Source organism: Hordeum vulgare, chromosome 6H (genome assembly GCF_904849725.1).
Source record: "Hordeum vulgare subsp. vulgare chromosome 6H, MorexV3_pseudomolecules_assembly, whole genome shotgun sequence".
Lineage (NCBI taxonomy): Eukaryota > Viridiplantae > Streptophyta > Magnoliopsida > Poales > Poaceae > Hordeum > Hordeum vulgare.
In genome coordinates, this window is record NC_058523.1 from 311,845,857 (window position 1) to 311,853,139 (window position 7,283).

The 7,283-nt window shown below is 42.4% G+C and overlaps 1 long non-coding RNA gene and 1 pseudogene across 8 annotated transcripts; one reads left to right on the forward strand and one right to left on the reverse strand.

Moving 5' to 3' along the window:
- The first annotated feature begins 268 nt into the window (after positions 1-268).
- On the forward strand, positions 269-6,981 carry LOC123401688. 8 transcript variants are annotated; one of them, XR_006611154.1, is made up of 6 exons: positions 270-1,029; positions 1,487-1,766; positions 1,868-1,921; positions 2,019-2,902; positions 3,178-3,520; positions 4,371-4,848. It is a non-coding gene; the product is annotated as an uncharacterized LOC123401688 (long non-coding RNA). The 8 variants fall into 8 exon arrangements; XR_006611153.1 differs by having other exon boundaries at positions 269-1,029; positions 1,487-1,921; XR_006611150.1 differs by having other exon boundaries at positions 1,487-2,143; positions 2,254-2,902.
- Positions 3,492-6,399, reverse strand: LOC123401686 (annotated as a pseudogene).
- Positions 6,982-7,283: the final 302 nt, after the last annotated feature.

Sequence of the window (7,283 nt, forward strand, 5' to 3'; positions counted from 1 at the left end):
TACCCCGGCCATTCAGACATCCATCGCACGATTCAACTGGAACCGGCTATATTTTGAACTGTAGGTGCTTCATATCTTGCCCGTTATTTTTACTAAAAATTATTTTTAGCTTCATGGATAGGCATTTCTCTACTATTAAAAGGGATCTGCCATCGTCGTGATGGTTCGACCTCGACCCTTCGCTTTCCGGTTTCCACCTCCCCTCGAGAGAGATCCCGCACCAAAGAAAATCGCTAGAAAAAAATCTGTACCGCTCCCGTCCCTCTCTCACTTTTTGCGTTGAAAGCTGGAAAATAAAAACCAAAAACAGAAACAGCCGCGTCCCACGAACCCGTCTTCTCCCAACCTCCTCGATCTTGATCTCCTCCATCTCGTGAGTCGTGACGCACCCACGATCTCCCCTCTCTTCTGCACGATCTAGCCATGCGCACAGGGAGGGTGGTCAACGAGTGCAAGCGGAGGTGAGAGGTGCTCGTGGCACAGTACAGGGAGGTGCGGCACAGATTGCTGCTCGACAGGGAGGTGCGGCACAGATTGCTGCTCCACATCCTGCCGCAGGGGAGATTCCCGATAGCCACCGCACAGCTCCCCCTCCTCGTCGTGACTGCGTTGGTTCTGATGTGCCCGACCCACGCGTCCAGAAAGTGTGGATTTCTCATATGTTCTCGTTTGCGGGCACTGGATCGTTCGCGCTTCATCGTCGAATCGTCCTCCCTGCTCTCGTTCAGTCGCATCTCGCATGGTCATTGGGATAGACGGATTGACACCTCTGGCCGTGTTGTGAGTGTGTCCGCCTGTGGTGGGATCCGGCCTTTGTGGGTGGCCATGTCTGCTTTACGCTGACATGTCGTCGTGCAGCTCATGTTGCCATCCAAAGCTTCCATCCATGGTGCTGATTACACAGGCGAGGACTTGCCCGTCCATCTGTAGTCTGAGATGTCGCCCTGCTATCCTTGTTCCGCCAACGACAATGTCTCCTCTGGCCGCTTATCCCGCTCTGCATCCAAATCGGGCAACTGCAGTCTGAAGGTAGGCTTCATCGTGGCTTCCTTTTTCTTCATGTTTCTGATTATACAGTAGTCTGAATGTCATGAGAGATCGTGGGGGTTCAATGATTAACTGAATAGATGATGTCACTTTGTTTGAGTTTGGAGATATTGGGAGTGCCAACCATTGGCGACTCACTTTATAATCTGTAATATAATGTTTACTTAGTTTCTGGATAGATTAAAGTGTATGTTGTGCCCATAAAGTGGTTGAGGAATTGCTCTTGTATAGAAGCGTAGACTAAAAATACAATGGATAGCCCAAAAAGCTATATGATGACAATCCAAATTTCTACAAGAGTACTAAACACCAACTGCAACTATGATTGCAAAGAATACATCTCAACTTTCTTTCTGCTAAATCCTGAATGATCGTTTTTCAATATTTTGGTGCAATCATATCTCAACTACATGATGACACACTACTGACTTATACATAGGATCTCGAGCCCGCCATGGTAGGACAACTTCGACCATGGAGCGGAGCCAGCGGGCATGGTCCGGCACGGGCGGCAAGTGATTTTTTGTTCTTATTGATGACTTGTTCCTACACATACATCCGGAGAAAGCAGATGTATACGATGTTCACTTTGAGAGGCTGAACTGAACAACGTAAAAACAAGAGGCTGAACTGAATTAGGTTGATATGAAGGGATTAACAAAGGATCAACGTGCCACCATGGTGGTGGTGGTCCGTGATATTTTAAGAACAACGGTGAGGTAATATCATGTAGTTGTGCTCAGTACTTTTCGTTTGTCTGTTGAAGGATTTATATGATTACAACATTTACTTTATAGCCACACTTGTTTTTTTCTTCTAGGCGAGCTCAGTTTGCACAGTCCTCCCCAATGACCATTTCAGAGGCTGGACATAAGTAAATTTCTGGTTGATGTATTTTCTACCTGTTCTAGCGACCATTGTGCGCAATTTAAACTAGCACGCCTGATTATGTTCTGTGGGTCTGCCCTTAGCTTGTAGGTATCCTGTTAGATACAAACAACCTTTCCAAGATGTTCTCAGAAAAAGATTCAGAAGCAGTGTGATCGCCTCTTGTTCGGTAACTCTGAACAGAAGAGGCGGGAACTATTTCAACAATGTAATGTACTACTCTTCATTTGACATCGATTTACAAACATAAAATGTATGGAGAAGTTGCAACATCTTTTAGTAATAACTGATGGTAACTTTGACATTTCTTTGGACCAGTGATGCTTACTCACAATGATCATCCTTTTTTTTTGAGAAAACGCAAAAGACTTTGCGTTTCATTGTATTGAAAAGAGGAGGAGACAACCTCCGGGAGGCTAGTACAAAGGTGTTACAACCAGATCAGTGCATATCCCAGGTGGGTGGCAGGGTGACCCTAAGCCCCTTGGCCCCTGCCTGCGCCCAATTCCTGGAATCGTCCTTGATTGCATCGGCGAGCTCAACTAGCGATGGGGTTACATGGTCGAATACACACGCGTTCCTATGCTTCCAGATCATCCACGACACGAGAAGCGCAATCGAGGCCAACGCTTTGCGGAGAGGGTGAGGCGTGGCATCGCGAGCGCGTAGCCACCAATCCTGCAGCGAGGCATCCTGGTCGGGCACAGGTGCCGGTAGTCGCAGCCAGGACATGATCCCGTGCCAGGTCTGCTTCGCGAATGGGCAAGCGAGCAGCAGGTGCTGCATCGTCTCCGGTTCCTGGTCGCAAAGAAGGCACCGAGGGTGATGCGTTAGGCCATGCCGAGCAAGGCGCTCCGCAGTCCAACAACGGTCCTGATTGGCGAGCCAGTGGAAGAATTTGACCTTTGGAGGGGCCCATCCTTTGCCGAGTTCTTGAAGAACACCTACAGAAAGTCATCCATGGATGGTAAGTTTTCTCCATAATATCTTCACATGGTTCCTCACCTATTTTTAGGAAATTCTTTCCTTAAGTTACTGTATATTTATCCATGTCAAAGATAAATTTGCAATGTGCTCATTAAACTAAAACACCATTGCTGAATTATTGTTGTTCAAATTAACTAGGTGATGTGTACAATCCCCCAAGCAAAAGCATTCAATGTACTCTGCTTATTTATTGTGTCCATGTTGTGTTTTCTCCTATAAGTTGCATGCTTGTTACAGAGGTCTGTATTCCTACAGGCTCAGGAGGATCTCAATATTGCTAAAGAAAGAGACAAGGATCAGCACTATATTTGTTGAAAAAAAACTCGGAGGCATGTATCATATGAATTATCATATGCAGCGGGCACAATATGCTTTCTACATGCCATTTTCTTATTGACTAAACAGTCTAAACCTGAGTACATGACAATTTTCAGTTCTCGTGTAATTTGAACTCCTACCGGTTCAGATTACAACATTCCCTGCAATTCTTGATTTGCGTCGCGCTGCAGCACACATGGCTCGTCGTCCTATCTGCTTTTGTGCCCTCTACTTCTTGCCCCAAGATTGAGTGGCATGGGTTCTCATTGGGCAAATAAAGGTATGATATTTGCACAAGGTTGCTAAACTTATTAGTTTTTATTTGAGATGGATAATACAGATTTAAAATTGAGTGCATGCCCATGCCCTGTTTGCACGGAGTTATTAAGCTTTTACTTTTCAGCAAAATGGAGGATCATTTATTTAAATTATGCAAGTACTTTATATTCATTACGAATTCATAAAACTTTATTATAACACTTATATATATGTTGTATATATAATGTTTTGTTAATTATGAAATCTGCACTTGCGTAGTACTTATGAAGGTGAATTTGTGATCACAAGTCATTGTTGTCAAGGTAGCAAGTACAATCATTGGGTCTCTTGTAGTTGTAGAGATCGACTATGGGATTGCTTGGTACATGGTTTCTCCATGAGGGAAACAATGAAACATCATGCTAAGAAATATTGTACTAGAAAACATGACGCTTTCTAGGATGCCACATTATCAAAACATTGTAATGTATTGTTTTCTATTCTAGAACACATAGGAAATCAATTGTAATTTTCTTTACTCCGCCGTCCACCAGCACACGGACCGCTCCGCCCACGGCCTTTACTACCTGCACGCACACATGAGTCACCACACACCGCCTTCAGAATGTGCTTTCAAGAAGGGAAGTTGCTGAACAAAATGGAAGACGACGGGCACGGTGCAGTGCACCTCTACACCTCTTCGAGAGCGGATATGGTGGCGGGCGCGTAGTCCATCTGCCGCGCGCCGTGGTTGGACACGATGATGCCGGCCGCCCCGGCCTCCACTGCTTTCCTAGCTGTTTGTTCCACATAATGTTCAGCATTTCATGTAAAAAAGGAGATGATCAGCAAACTTCTCCTCTGAATTACAGTGCAGATACCAAGAAACGTCTACCGACTTACCGTCCTCGGCGGTCACGATGCCCTTGAGTAGAATCCGCAGGCTGGTTATGGATTTCAGCCACTCCACGTCCTGCAGAAAGGGTTACCAGAGAGAGAATTTTAGAATTCACGTTACAACTTCGAGGATGCTCACGAGTCCTGAAGGATTGGTTCATGCACGGGTCATGTGCTCATGTCTCCCTTGTTTTCGGACATCAGTGCAGCAACGGCCAAGTACTGCAGCAAATTCAAGTTTGCAAACTCCATGCCTCTTTGCGTTTATAGTCAGCAGCACGTTCCTGTTCCTCCCAGAGGGCTTTGAATGCGTCTAGCGACTAGCGTGCCTCTAGATGGGTCATGCAGAGTGGCAGAATCGTCCTTGAAACCACAGTTGAATATACTTATGAAGTGATGTAGGATCTAACTATCTAAGGCTTTAATTTGCATATGGGTGCCGATTTTGTTGTACCTTCCATGTAAAGACGGGTCCAGCCTGTCGCGCGCATACTTCTCAAGCTTTGAGTCGTCGGTCTGCAGATGGGAATATGAGCCTTTCAGAAAGAAAAATGAATCCATGTAATATCCCAATGACATACAAAGTGTTTTTCATCTATCCAGCACGAACAAATTATCCCCGCAAAAAAGAAAAAACATATATTGTCAAGTATATTCCATCAAGCAGGCATTGACTCACAGTATCAAGATCTTCTATTGGCATCAAACCTTCGAGATTTGCATTCGCAGGAGCAACCATTCTGGGTGAACAATAAGATTAGCAAATCAAACAGAAGAATTCTGTGCCATGGTGTTTGTTTAAGATATTGAAAGGCCATATAAATATCTTTTAGGTACAATTTCAGGCATGAGACATCTGTATGCTTATCAACTTTTGAGCTCACTGAATCGAATTCTACCATACTATTAAGATGGTTTTCTCTACAAAAAAAGAAAACTATTAAGAATGGTACTATAAAAAAGCAGATTCCCTATAAGAGGGAAATTTCCATATGGTTATTTTGGTGGGTTCAAACTATAACATTGCATATTGATCACGTTATGCAAACATTAAAGTCCTAATGAATAAACCCTATCTTCAAATAGAAGCATATTGTCTTGCCACATGATTGCCGCAAAAAATCGGTTAGTATATGTAGAAGGAAAGTAACATAATATTCAAAAAAACATTGAAGATAATTTTTTACTTATTTCTGATATCTCCTTCTCGTCGACCGAGCATAGGAGTGTCAACTGTCAAAACAATTGCCTTGAATCCATGGCTCTCAGCCCGCCGTACCAATGTTGCTGAAACATTTTTGTTCTTAAACACCTATAATGTTCGTAAATAAAACAAAATCAGAGATCAAATGATCATGAAAGGAATTATATCACAGTTTGAAGTCTATATGTCATACATATAATTGATAAAAACGAATCGCATTACAACTGGAGGCAACTTCCTCGATTTTGCTACTGGATGAGAAGGATAGCCCCTGTACTTGACAAATATGAACATGTATAGCAATCGACCGTTGAAATAAAACACGACTGAAAGATCATGAATTGTCAGTTGACACCAACCATTCAGGTATTACATGATGTTGTAGCTCTTGCTGTAGCCACCTCCCCTGAAATTAGCATTTAAACAAGAGATGTAGAGATATTAGAGAGTTTAGATATCGTATTTTCACATTCTATAATAAAATTTGAATTTGAGACCTTCTGGATTTGCCAATTTGTGTGATCCCGTTGGTGCAACAATTATGGGTGAGGGCATGTCATATCCCAATAAGTTTGTCAACATGTCTATGTTGGTGACATCTACAAGAACCCGAGGTCGCAACCTACAGAATACACATCGAGACAATCTTCAAGTCCAAAGTCTTCAGGTCAATGAAGATTTTACCTGCAAAAGGCAGTATAGGAACAGTACAAAATTCTTCCATATGCTGCCATATTGTCCCTCAATGTGTGTTCATCCTCAGCTCCTCCATTGATATAATCATAGTGCATCTTTGGCCTCATCTTTGGCCGCACGGGCATCCATTGGAAGTTTAGATTTTTATTGACCATTTTTGTACATAACTATGTATTTTCTTTAGCGATAATTAGTTGTATTCATTATATTTTGAAATGATCTATATGGAGGTCATATTGTTTATTAGGGAATTACTCCCCTGGTGAAGTGGTGGGTATTATCAATGTTGTTGCATTCTAAGGTAGTGGTCAACATGCTAGCTAGGATAAATTGTTAGGAGCACATCGCAGTTTTGGGCTATTACTGTAGAAATTCATGGTATTATCCTTGCTATGACTATTGTGATGTATTTGCGTTGCTGCATAAATTCATGGAGTGACTCATATTTTCTAACTCATTTTACATGTATGCTTGTAGGAAGAAATTAACAAGATGTCATGGGAAGCTATATTTATGGATGGATCATGTATGGGAGTTTGAAGTGTTTTATGTTCTATGTATTTTTCTTAACACATTTGAAAGACAACCACGAATGGATGCCTTTGTCTCCTCTACCCATCAATTACTCCCCTGTTCCTAAATATAAGTCTTTTTACAGATTCTACTAAGGGACCATGTACAAAGCAAAATAAGTGAATCTACATTCTAAAGTGTGTCTATATACATCTGTATGTAGTCTTTTAGTGAAACTTCTAAAAAATCTTATATTTAGAATCGGAGGAGATATTAAATAGATCGTGCTCAACAAATGTGAAGAAACTGAACTCGCCTTCTTTGCCCCTTCTATAGGTAAAACATGCCCTCTTTTTCAGGCCCCCTCTCGAGTATGGTACATGTGTTACTGCAACAATGACACAACTATTAACCTAAAGGTGCATGTCAGTACCTCCAAAAGGAAAAAATTCAATAAAATTGTTCTTCCATGATG